General features: G+C 42.1%; 1 long non-coding RNA gene across 6 annotated transcripts in view; it reads right to left on the bottom strand.

Annotated features, from left to right (window-relative positions):
- Positions 1-12,217, bottom strand: part of LOC148057658 (uncharacterized) — a 50,938-nt gene that overhangs the window by 28,544 nt on the left and 10,177 nt on the right. For all 6 annotated transcript variants that reach the window (XR_015708772.1, XR_015708789.1, XR_015708778.1 and 3 more), the window contains exon 2: positions 1,131-1,280. This is a non-coding gene — a long non-coding RNA (uncharacterized LOC148057658). The remainder of the gene's footprint in view (positions 1-1,130; positions 1,281-12,217) is intronic.

A 12,217-nucleotide genomic window follows, 5' to 3' on the forward strand; every position in this document is an offset into this window, starting at 1 on the left:
TTCAGAAACATGTCTGGGACAAAGGTCAATTAGAGAATTTTTGTGAACTGGTGTTAGAATACTTCTTGTGAGCTGGAGAGAGACTTAAGTTTTTGCCTACAGTACCTCTAAGAGAATGCTGTATAGATCCCAAACCCTAGGCAAATCTAAGTCCTCTAAGTCCAAAAATCCTAAGTCTTCTCCTTGGCAAGGTATTCAGATTCTGTAATCAAGTAATCTCAAACTATTTGATAAACAGATTTAAGGTGAGTTTTTCAACTTAGAGCATTTTCTCCAGCTCTTAAAAATGTCTCGACTTTTTCATGTTCACCTCCCTAACTGTGCAGACTAGGACTAGTACTCACAAGATTCCAGAAACCAAATATCTCCTTACACTTATCTAAGCATTGAAGTGGGGAAAAAGATTCATAATTGAAAAGGGCTTCTCATGTCTATTAATGCTTGTACCCATGTAGCTGTCATACCCTATGAACTTCTATTGCAGAAGTTATGAAAAACCAAACATGAGGGATTCTGTATTTTAGTTTTACACTTTAAATGAAGATATATCTTCATCGCATACTCGAAATGCTGATTTAAATGATTAACAACACAATCCTGAAGAAAAAAATATTTATTTTAGAAGTTATTTAGAGACAGTAGGAACAAAGAGAAACAGGAGAAGATGTTATGTAAGTAATTCTGTAAGTAGCAGTAGAACAGAGGTGGACTTTTCTGTAACTGAGATGTTCATGCATGGGGTAAGAATAGCACTGAAAGCAATATTTTATAAAAGTTTTAAAAAACTTTTTGAGTTTATTTTTTTTGATTTTTTGTTCAGTTTTTACAAAAATATTTTATAAAATATTTTAATTTTATTTTATTAAAAAAATAGATCAAAAAAGGTAGTACAACTACCAACTCTTGGTCAGACTATCACTCATATAAATTTGAGTGACATTAATAGAGTACTATAAATTATTTTAGTCAAAATACTTACAATAGCACAGGGTAATCCCAAAGAGCATTCTAGTACCTTCCCAACATAATGTTTCCTATAAAAATAATGGCACTAGGAATACACTTTGTTGAATATGTTTAAAGATTTCCACATTTGGATAATGAGTTTATGATAATTTACAAAAACATACCATTTTAGTTTTTCCTTTTTCTTGGTATTCCTGCAATTTTCTCTCCAGATCTTCAATTATGGCCTCTTTCTTGTGTAGCTTGTTATGCAAAAGCTTCAAAAGTTTTCCTAGTGAACATTCTGTGTCTTCTCCATTTATGTTGTAATACTTCTATTACAAGAAAAGATTCTTCAGTGAGACTCTTGCATAAACCACATAACCCTTTTTGAAAGCGATAGAATATTTTTTGTAATTTGAACACATCATAATGTGTATTTTACATTCAGGTGTTCTGTTCTAGTATTGAAAATAAAATTTTACTGTATCTACCATTTCAAATACTTAAACTAAAAGTGTGTTATATCTAATACATAATCTACAATAGTAGAGAATTCAAATGCACAGCAAAGAAAAAGGACATTTGGAAAAAATCTGCATATCCTATATATTTTTAAACTTTCAAAGAATGTATTTAAAACATATAAGAAATAAAATAAGGAGAAAATGCAGCATAAGTACAGAATAACAAAAGAAACTACCAAAATGTTAACTTTGCATTATTGCCATTTATTTTTGCATCTTCTTGATTGCACAAGCGAAGTGTTTAAATTGCATTAAAGGATAAAGAAGAGCACCTACAATGGATGATTTACTTCTTATGTAGTCAAAAAATGAAAATAAGTCTTTCAAAGAAAAACAACATGTGCAGCCTCCCATTATACAGAAATGTCTCTCCAAGGTGGTGTACTGCCAACAGCTGGCCATTAGGAAACACTAAGCTCAAAAGTGTGTTTGGGATCTTCCTTCAGGAGCACATAGATACCGAGTTTAAGTTATTTTCCAAGGTTAGGTGACTAAATATTGGTCAACTTCTTTAAAATATTAATATGAGCAGAAATTACTCTCTCTTGTGTAATACATTAACATTTGTAGCACTCGCTGAGGAAGTGGAAGAATTATTTCCGCAGCCACAGTGGAGTCAAACTCAGTTCTCCTTTCTCAGAGCACTCTACCTACAAAGCTATACACATGCCTGGGATGGGGCAAATCTCTACCTGGTTGCTGAAGCTGGACCAGCAGAATCCAAGAGTAATGCAAGATCTTCCAAAGAGAAAGCAAAGCAAAGGCAACCTGACCCTGCAATTCCCTAGTGAGAACACTGCTACTATACACTCCAGGGAATTCATCTGCATTTTTTACCACGGAGTGATTACACGAGCTGGATTTGGAAAAGAAATCTTTTCACACATGAAATGAAGTTTGCATTATTCTAGAAAGCCTGTGCAGCAGTTACTTGATCGTGTGTAGACACTCACATTTTAGGTAGTCACACTTTGCTTTTTTAATAGTCTGTGGAGATTTAGTTCAAGGTCAGATGAGTCCAGAGGACGACTCAATTCACCCTTAAGTAGGTGTCTAAAATTGATCAGATGAACTGTGTCCTAAAAAATATCTATTTCTCTGCCTTGACTATCAAGAAAGCAAGATCAGCACAGCTGCATCATAAACATGCCTACATTATTGATGAAGTGTTACAGGAGACAAATGCCACTCTCTTAATTTTTCTCAGAAGTGACTATTTTAAAAGGGAACATAGTTTTTCTTCAAATAGTCTATATAGTCTACAGCGCTCTTTTAAACCAATCCTGCTTAAAACGTTAAAGTAATTGCTAGGAAGATTCCGCAATTCTCATGAAAAAAAAAACATTTTACACTTGGTTTTGGAGCAGAATTTCTTTCTTCAAGTGATGGTGCTACATATCGTTATTCAGGAATGAAGAATAATGAAAGGAAAAATTAATATCTTTACTCTCTGTGAAGTCTTAATAAATCTCGTAGTTTCTTTCTTAACAGAAGCTACCTTTTTCTTCACTGCTAAAGCGTAGCTTTTGCCTTCTAAATCACCCACTTTAAGCTTCGCCACATTCTTGAAATGCCTATCATCTTCTGTCACTTGCTCAGTATTTTCAGCATTCTGATTTCCTCTCACATCTTTTTAAAATTCCTCAGTCTCACAGTTCCTCATATCTTTTCTGTGAACTTTTCTCCTTTGCTTCACATTTCTCTACCCTATTCTCTGAAACATCCACATGATTAATGCTGGTTTGGACTCATTCACAAGTGCACCTGTTCTCCTATCCCTTCACACGTCTAGGAGAGCATTCATTCTGTAAAAACACACTCTTTTCTCCTTCCAGGATTCTTTATGATTTTCTATATACTGTATTATAGAGTAGATACTGCTAACATACTGTACACACTTCCCACTGTATGTATCCGCTTGACTGTGCTATGTATAAACAACAGTAGAAGAATTATAGCTAAATATTTTTACCCACTACCTTTCCCAACTACCCACGTAACTAAAGTGTTTTTTTTTTTTTCTTTTTTTTTTTTTTTTAAATACGGACTTTGTTTTGTCAAGAAGTGCAAACTTGCATGTTCCGTTTGTATGTGGGGGAAGAAAGATGAAATTTAAGTTCCATACTTTCTAATTTGGATTATTTTTACTGTTCCAATTACATCCTGAAATCTGTTAATAAGAAAGTTTGTGGCACAGTCCCTAGAGGGCAGTAGAAAGCCACCTGGAGTGCCGACGATTGGTCACCATTCGGTCGCCTAAGAGTCCAATTACCAAATTTATCAAGACATTTTCATTTTTTATCGAACCGAACAGCATTTTATGTGATTATTACGTTTCTGCCTCCTAACAGACCCAATCACAGACTGTCAATTGAAGCAAGTTCATTTGCTGTGAATTAAAGCATGCTCATCCCTGCATTTGATTTGACTACCCTCAATAACATGGAAAAGCAAGCACTGACTGCATATTTGGGTCTAATCCTACATCGATTGAGTATTTTGTGGTCAATACTTTCTTCCACTGGTATCTACTAACATACCTGATTCATGCTGTGGTAACCATGATGTTACTCATCTAAAACTATATTCGAGTATGCTAAACTGCCTAAGGGGGGGAAAACAATACTTGTAAAACCAATTACATTTTTGTGTTAATTATTTTGTTTCTATTCAATATAGCTTAAATGCTTAGCCTTCATGAAAAATTCAAATACACCCTTCTCCAGGTTTTGAAGTGCAAAGCTATTTTCTGTAATCAGTTAATGACATACTAATACTCAGACCAGCAGTCTACTACCACATTAGTGATTAAAAACCACCTCAATATTTGCTCTGAGAACAGCCAGTGCATCACATAACTGTTGTTGGTAGCTTTGTTGAATTTGGACCTCTTTCTGCAATTCGATTTGTAACAAATTACTGAGAACATTGATGTGCAATAAAAAGCCACAAGCAATTACAAAACCAAACCTAACAGCTTTTATATATTCTTCTTTTTCATTTGAGAAAATTAAATGCTATCCAAGCTCTTGAACTTAAAAAAATTGTAAGCTCATGTTCCTTTTCTATCACTTCTCTTTTTCTGCATCCATTTTTTTAATATTTGTTTTTTAATGTTCATATTAGAAGCTTGAAACTGAGGCTTTAAGCATATTTCTCCCTTGCAGTGAGTGCTCACTAGTTGCAATATGATTGCCTAGGAGTGTTAATGCTGGAATACCATTGACTATATATTTTCAAAGAAATACATCGGAAAAGAACTGTAAATAATTCAGGCTGCCAGCGGGAGTTTCCATCTGCAGAGTAAAACATGCGAATTTAGATGTCTACATAAGAACTAGGTGAGTAAGTTTCTGTTACAGGCAATGAAGTTGATGGAACTTGACTCAGTTGCTCATGCACACATGGTTTAGTGTCAGAAGAAATGAGGTATGAAAGACATCTTATGCAGGGCTGGCAGACATGACACGGGGCTAAAGGAAACCTGTCCCTTTCTGAAACCAGAGACAGAGGCCAAGCAGCATATCTTTAGACATCTCCACTGACCACAAAAACAGATCTGCACTGACTATATGGGAAGTTTAGATGTCCTGCTCAGACAAAGATACCCCCATGAGACACCTAAACGTAAGCTTCTTAATCTGTGAGCTGATTCTCACCCCAAATAACAAATCTGACTGTTAAATAAAGTCTTGGGGAGCCTTCTATAACAAAAATAAGAAATATTGCACTGTAATGTTCTCTAATGAAATAAAAATTAATTATATGAAGAAAACTGTAATCACTTCTGCAGAACAAAACACAAATTTTGAAAATGTGCCAAAGTGAACATATATTGCCATGTCAGAAGTATCAATGGCATCTTTGTAATGTTTATTGTAAGCATCATTCCATTGCATCACTCCTGTGGACAATAAAAATGTAAAACTGACATTAGGAAAACTGTAACTCATGAAATGGAACATCTGAATATACAACATTAAGCATATATTTCAGCAGTCCCAGGCAGGGAAAGCATAATGAGAACTGACCCTCAGTACAATTATACTTTGTATCCAGACGTACAGTGTTCTCTGTTAAACTACAAACTCCCCCTCCAAACCTTCAGTACTGCATTTTTTACAGATATTTGGATTCAATATTTGACAGGCAGAGAATATTTATGCAGAAAAGATATTTAGCTTTCTCAAAAAATAACTAATTTAGGAACACTCAAGTATCTGCCAGATGGTAACTAGTCAGATTCTGCAAGGGAGACCCACATATATATCAATACAGATATCAAAATCTAAGCCCAGAAAGTGGTCAAAACTTGTTTATAAATCCTAATTCAACACTCTGCAAAGTATTCTATGGTAAAAAGAATAAAAATATCCGCATTGTAGCAAGAAGTGACAGAGAAAGTGTTAAAAGAAATGCATTCTGCTTGCCACTGGCTCAGACGAGCAAAATACTCTGAAGTGTTTCAGGGATGTGAGGCAGAATGAGATATTGCTTCTAAAACTTGTACCAAAAGCATTTAATTTTAGTTCCTATCTCTCTATATGCCACCTAAGAACTACAAAGAAAAGCTTTTTTTTTCCTAGGAAATTAACCTTTTTGCACACATAATTATTTTATATCCTGAAGTACCTTCCTTTGTAATTTCTTACACAGTAAAGGGACAGATAGAAACACCTCATTTTGATGGAACATATCTCCCTCTGCAGGTCTCTAGAGGCACCCGTCTTCCATCACAAATTGCTAAGACATTTATGTTAAGCAGACTGCACCGTGCCGCCTTATGGGCTGCATGCTCCCTCCCAAGTCTAAGCATTACATTTCAGTGAGACACTGCTTAAGATACACATACAATTGTGCAAGAGTAGATAATATGATTTGGCTCTTCTTTCTAATTTGCTTTTGTATGTGATTTGCAGAAGCACCACACTATTTTATTTAATCTCCTTTATCAGATGTGTGAGGTCTCCTTAGCCATACTCATAACTGGTATCAGGCAAGTATCAATGGAACTGACAGGCTCACATTTATTTCCAGACTCTTAGCCACTATTAGATAGGCTTAAACCTTCAGAATTTTCATTTATGTTTATCTTTTTTTGTACATTAAACAAGTTAATCCTTACGTAATTTTCTGATTCAGATAGCCAAGTCTCTAATTCATCTACCAATACGTGTATATTATTCAATTTTGAAAACAGAAATTTAAATAATTTAGCTGAAATAGGTATATGAAGACAGAAGAAAAGCTGAAACAGATTCCTTAAGAATTACACAAAACAGAGACAACAGCGACAGAAGTACATGTTCTATAGATTCAGAATCATAGAACCGTTTAGTTTGGAAAAGACCCTTAAGATCATCAAGTCCAACCGTTAACCTAACACTGCCAAGTCCACCACTAAACCATGTCCCTAAGCACCACATCTCTACATCTTTTAAATACCTCCAGGGATGGAGACTCAACCACTTCCCTGGGCAGCCTCTTCCAGTGCCTGACTACGCTTTCAGTGAAGAAATTTTTCCTAATATCCAACCTAAACCTCCCCTGGTGCAGCTTGAGCCCATTTCCTCTTCTCCTATCACTTGTTACTTGGGAGAGGAGACCGACCCCCACCTCGCTACAACCTCCTTTCAGGTAGTTGTAGAGAGCGATAAGGTCTCCCCTCAGCCTCCTCTTCTCCAAGCTAAACAACCCCAGCTCCCTCAGCCGCTCCTCATCAGACTTGTGCTCCAGACCCTTCACCAGCTTCGTTGCCCTTCTCTGGACACACTCCAGCACCTCCATGTCTTTCTTGTAGTGAGGGGCCCAAAACTGAACACAGTACTTGAGGTGCGGCCTCACCAGTGCGAAGTACAGGGGGGCGATCACTTCCCTGGTCCTGCTGGCCACACTATTTCTGATGCAAGCCAGGATGCTACTGGCCACCTTGGCCACCTGGGCACACTGCTGGCTCATGTTCAGCCAGCTGTCGACCAACACCCCCAGGTCCTTTTCCACCAGGCAGCTCTCCAGCCACTCCTCCCCCAGCCTGTAGCGTTGCATGGGGCTGTTGTGACCCAAGTGCAGGACCCGGCACTGACCCTTGTTGAACCTCATACAATTGGCCCCGGCCCATCGATCCAGCCTGCCCAGGTCCCTCTGTAGGGCCTTCCTGCCCTCCAGCAGATCAACACTCCCACCCAACTTGGTGTCATCTGCAAACTTACTGAGGGTGCACTCGATCCCCTCATCCAGATCATTGATAAAGATATTAAACAGAACTGGCCCCAGTACTGAGCCCTGGGGAACACCACTTGTGACTGGCCGCCAACTGGATTTAACTCCATTCCCCACAACTCTCCGGGCCCAGCCATTCAGCCAGTTTTTTACCCAGCAAAGCGTACGGCTGTTCAAGCCATGAGCAGCCAGTTTCTCCAGGAGAATGCTGTGGGAAACGGTGTCAGAGGCCTTACTAAAGTCCAGGTAGACAACAGCCACAGCCTTTCCCTCATCCACTAAGCAGGTCACCTTGTCATAGAAGGATACCAGGTTAGTGAAGCAGGACCTCCCTTTCATAAACCCCTGCTGACTGGGCCTGATCACCTGGTGGTCCTGTATGTGCCGTGTGATGGCACTCAGGATGATCTGCCCCATAACCTTCCCTGCACCGAGATCAGGCTGACAGCCCTGTAGCTCCCCAGATCCTCCTTCCGGCCCTTCTTGTAGACGGGCATCACATTTGCTAACCTCCAGTTGACTGGGACCTCCCTGGTTAGACAGGACTGCTGATAAGTGATGGGAAGTGGCTTGGTGAGCACCTCCGCCAGCTCCCTCAGTACCCCTGGGTGGATCCCATCCAGCCCCATAGATTTGTGCGTGTCTGCCTGGAGTAGCAGGTGTCTAACCATTTCCCCTTGGATTATGGGGGCTTCATTCTGCTCCCCATCCCTGTCTTCTAGCTCAGGGGGCTGGGTACCCCGAGAACAACTGGTCTGACAATTAAAGACTGAGGCAAAGAAGGCATTAAGTACCTCAGCCTTTGTCACTATGTTTCCCCCCATGTCCGATGGAGATTCTCCTTAGCATGAGGAAGACGCTGTTGTGATACTTTCCTAATTTACCTTGATTAAAGCTTGCATAGCAATAGCTAGCTCCTTTAATTCTGGTATTTCTTTGATATCTGTTTGCATAGCATGATCTGTGCTGTAATATCCTATTTTTAAGTCATGTGAAATGCAAGGCCTGCAAAACCAGAGAGAACTGAAAAAACCACTTGCAATATTACAGTACTTGCATTAATCAAGTTAATTGATCTTCTATTAATAATGGAAATTCAGAGGCAAAGTGCATATATATTTTTACCATTTCACTTGTCTGACTTTTTTAAGATAGAGGGAAATTTAAAAGAGTGTAATAAACACATTAACAGTTTGTTTCTATGTTTATTTCATGAAGACAAGTTTTTTATTTAAATAACAAATAACAAAAAGTTAAACAACACTAAACATAAAAGCAAATGCTAAAGAAAAGAATGTGTTCTGTCAGTAAATAGATTATTTTCAGTGTTTTGCAGAGAAATATATCAGTCCAGAAATCCTGGACTGCAGATCCAGTTAGGAGCTGGATTTTCTGTCTCACTGATAAATTTGATTATTTTGATACTATTAACATAGTCTAAAAGACATTTAACATTGTTACATTTTTAATGAAAAAACAGAACATCAGATTGTTAAAAATGTATTTTTGACTCTGTCAAAATTCCTTTCTGTTAGAAATGGATGGTGTCAGAAAATTCTTGCCCAGGTCTACCTAATTAACAGGTCATCCCAACGGGGCAAATAGGTTTAAAATTTTAATAGCATTCAATCGGAGGTGTTCGAAGACCTCTTTATTTTGTGAACGTTCAGATATATTACAAGTACTTGCAGCCCAGAAAGCCAACCGTATCCTGGGCTGCATCAAAAGCAGCGTGGCCAACAGGTCGAGGGACGTGATTCTGCCCCTCTACTCTGCACTGGTGAGACTCCACCTGCATCCAGCTCTGGGGTCCTCAGTACAGAAAGGGCATGAATCTGTTGGAGCGGGTCCAGAGGAGGGCCACAAAAATGATCAGAGGGATGGAACACCTCTGCTGTGAGGAAAGGCTAAGAGAGCTGGGGTTGTTCAGCCTGAAGAGAAGAGAAGGCTGCGGGGAGACCTTATTGCGGCCTTTCAGTACTTAAAAGTGGGCTTGTAAGAAAGATGGGGACAGACTTTCTAATAGGGCCTGTAGCAATAGGACAAGGGGTAATGGTTTTAAACTAAAAAAAGATAGATTTAGACTAGATAAAAAGAAGAAATTTTTTATGATAAGAGTGGTGGAGACACTGGAACAGGTTGCCTGGAGAGGTGGTAGATGCCCCATCCCTGGAAACATTCAAGGCCAGGCTTGGCAGGGCTCTGAGCAACCTGATCTAGTGGAAGATGTCCCTGCTCATTGCAAGGGGGTTGGACTAGATGACCTTTACAGGTCCCTTCCATCCCAAGCCATTCCATGATTGTATGATCCTGCGTGAAACTCCTCATTGAAGCAGTTGTGACCACAGCTGTGAGGCTGCCCTGTAAGATGCTCAGCGCAGCCAAAAAGCCTGAATTACCATGGGCTATGTTAACTTTAATTTAATGCACAAATAGATTACTTTCAATCAAAAGCACAAGTAGATTCTTCTAAAGCAGAAGGGAGAAGTGCATACAAGATACAGCCTTATCCTTGTCAGAACAGCAGCAAAATACAGGGAACGTTGGTAAATAGGCAAGACAGGTGTTTAGGTGAAGGCTCAGCGTATCATCGCTCCAGGAGCATTACCAAGAGCAAAATTTAGGACGTGTCCGGTTTCACGGTCGAAAGCGCCGTGAAATGGAGTCCCGTTAACAACGTCTGGAGCCACTCGAGACCGACGGGCAGCCGCCCTTGGCCCCCGCACTTGTAAAAACGGGCGGCATCTCCACAGACAGCAACGGTACCCACGCAAGCCCGGGCTCAGGCTGCAGCCCGCCGCCGCCGAGGGCTGCACGCGGCGCCGCGGGACGCCAGGCCGGGCCCCGCCGCCCGCCGCGCCTCAGCGCCCCGCCACCGCCCCTCACCGGCGCTTGGGCTCCGGCTCCTCCAGGCAGCGCCAGCAGCTCCGGCGTCCGTGGGGCCGGGCGGAGGGCCCGGGGCCGGGGCCGGGGCCGGGCAGCCCCCGCCGGCGGGGCGCTCACGGGCGGCCGGGCCCGGCCCCCGCCGCGGCCGCTGGAGGGCGCCGCCCGCGGAACCATGGCAACCGCAAGGCCTGCACGCGGCGCCGGTCGGAGCAGCGAGGACGGCGACACTTCCGCCCGCGGGCGGCAGGAAGTGACGCACGGCGGCGGGTGACGGAGGCGGGGTCCGGTCCGGCGGGGGCCGCGCTGCTGCCCCGGCCGCGCCTTCCCCCGGCTTCTGCTGCGGAGGCGGCCGGCCCGTCCCACCGGGCCCGGCATGGCAGCGCGCTCCCCGCCGGACGGCCGCACCGCCAGCCCCGCCACCGGCCTCCGCCCCTCCACGGCTCCCTGGGCGCTGCTGCCGTCAGCAGTTCTGAGCAGGCCGCCCGCCCGCCTCGGGAGCAAGCCCCGATGGCTGGTTCACCCTCGGAAACCTCCCCTGGGGGAGCAGATGTGTCCAGCTCGAGCGTCCCTTCTCCCGAGAGGCAGAACGCTTTTCATCTGCTTCTCTGATTTGCTACCAGTCAACTGTTACTCCACAAATAATTTCCCTCCCTTCCTCGAGTACTGCGTTCAGCTTTGGGCCCCTCACTACAAGAAGGACATCGAGGTGCTGGAGCGTGTCCAGAGAAGGGCAATGAAGCTGGTGAAGGGTCTGGAGCACAAGTCTTATGAGGAGCAGCTGAGGGAGCTGGGGTTGTTTAGCCTGGAGAAGAGGCGGCTGAGGGGAGACCTTATTGCTCTCTACAGCTACCTGAAAGGAGGTTGTGGCGAGGTGGGGGTCGGTCTCCCTAGTAACGAGTGATAGGACAAGAGGAAATGGGCTCAAGTTGCACCAGGGGAGGTTTAGGTTGGATGTTATGAAAAATTTCTTCACTGAAGGGGTTATCAAGCACTGGAAGAGGCTGTCCAGGGAAGTGGTTGAGTCCCCATCCTTGGAGGTATTTAAAAGATGTAGAGATGTGGTGCTTAGGGACATGGTTTAGTGGTGGACTTGGCAGTGTTAGGTTAACGGTTGGACTTGATGATCTTAAAGCTCTTTTCCAACCTAAATGATTCTGTGATCCTATATTTTTCTTGTTCAACAGACATTAATCTACTTTAGTAACGTCTTCTCCCCACCTTCAGCCAACCTCACTGTTAGGAGCACCTGGCTAACTCAAGACTTCCTATTTAAGCTAAAAGTACTGTTAAGTTGAAAATATAAATGGTTAGATCCTCAGTGGAGAGTAAACATCTGAGGACAGTTCATGCACTCCAGGTAAATTATTGTCAGGTCAAACATTTTCCCCACATCATGGCATGTTTCAGAGAATATTGCAGATAATGCAGCACCCACATGCAACGACTCCCACCACATGTTGACAATCCTGAACTTTATCCACCTCTCCCTCCTCCAGTCTGTTTGAAAATAGAGGTGAGAAATTCAGATGGGCTTTTTAAGCTACTTAAGAATGAGAAGAAACTGTGGAGGAAAAACGGAATAGCGGCTTAGGTGATGGAGGTAGAAGAAGAAAAAAATCTCAGGCAGTTTATGACTGCAG

The sequence above is a fragment of the Nipponia nippon genome, unplaced genomic scaffold (assembly GCF_047370975.1).
Source record: "Nipponia nippon isolate SJK-2023a ecotype South Korea unplaced genomic scaffold, ASM4737097v1 scaffold_1, whole genome shotgun sequence".
Taxonomy (NCBI): domain Eukaryota; kingdom Metazoa; phylum Chordata; class Aves; order Pelecaniformes; family Threskiornithidae; genus Nipponia; species Nipponia nippon.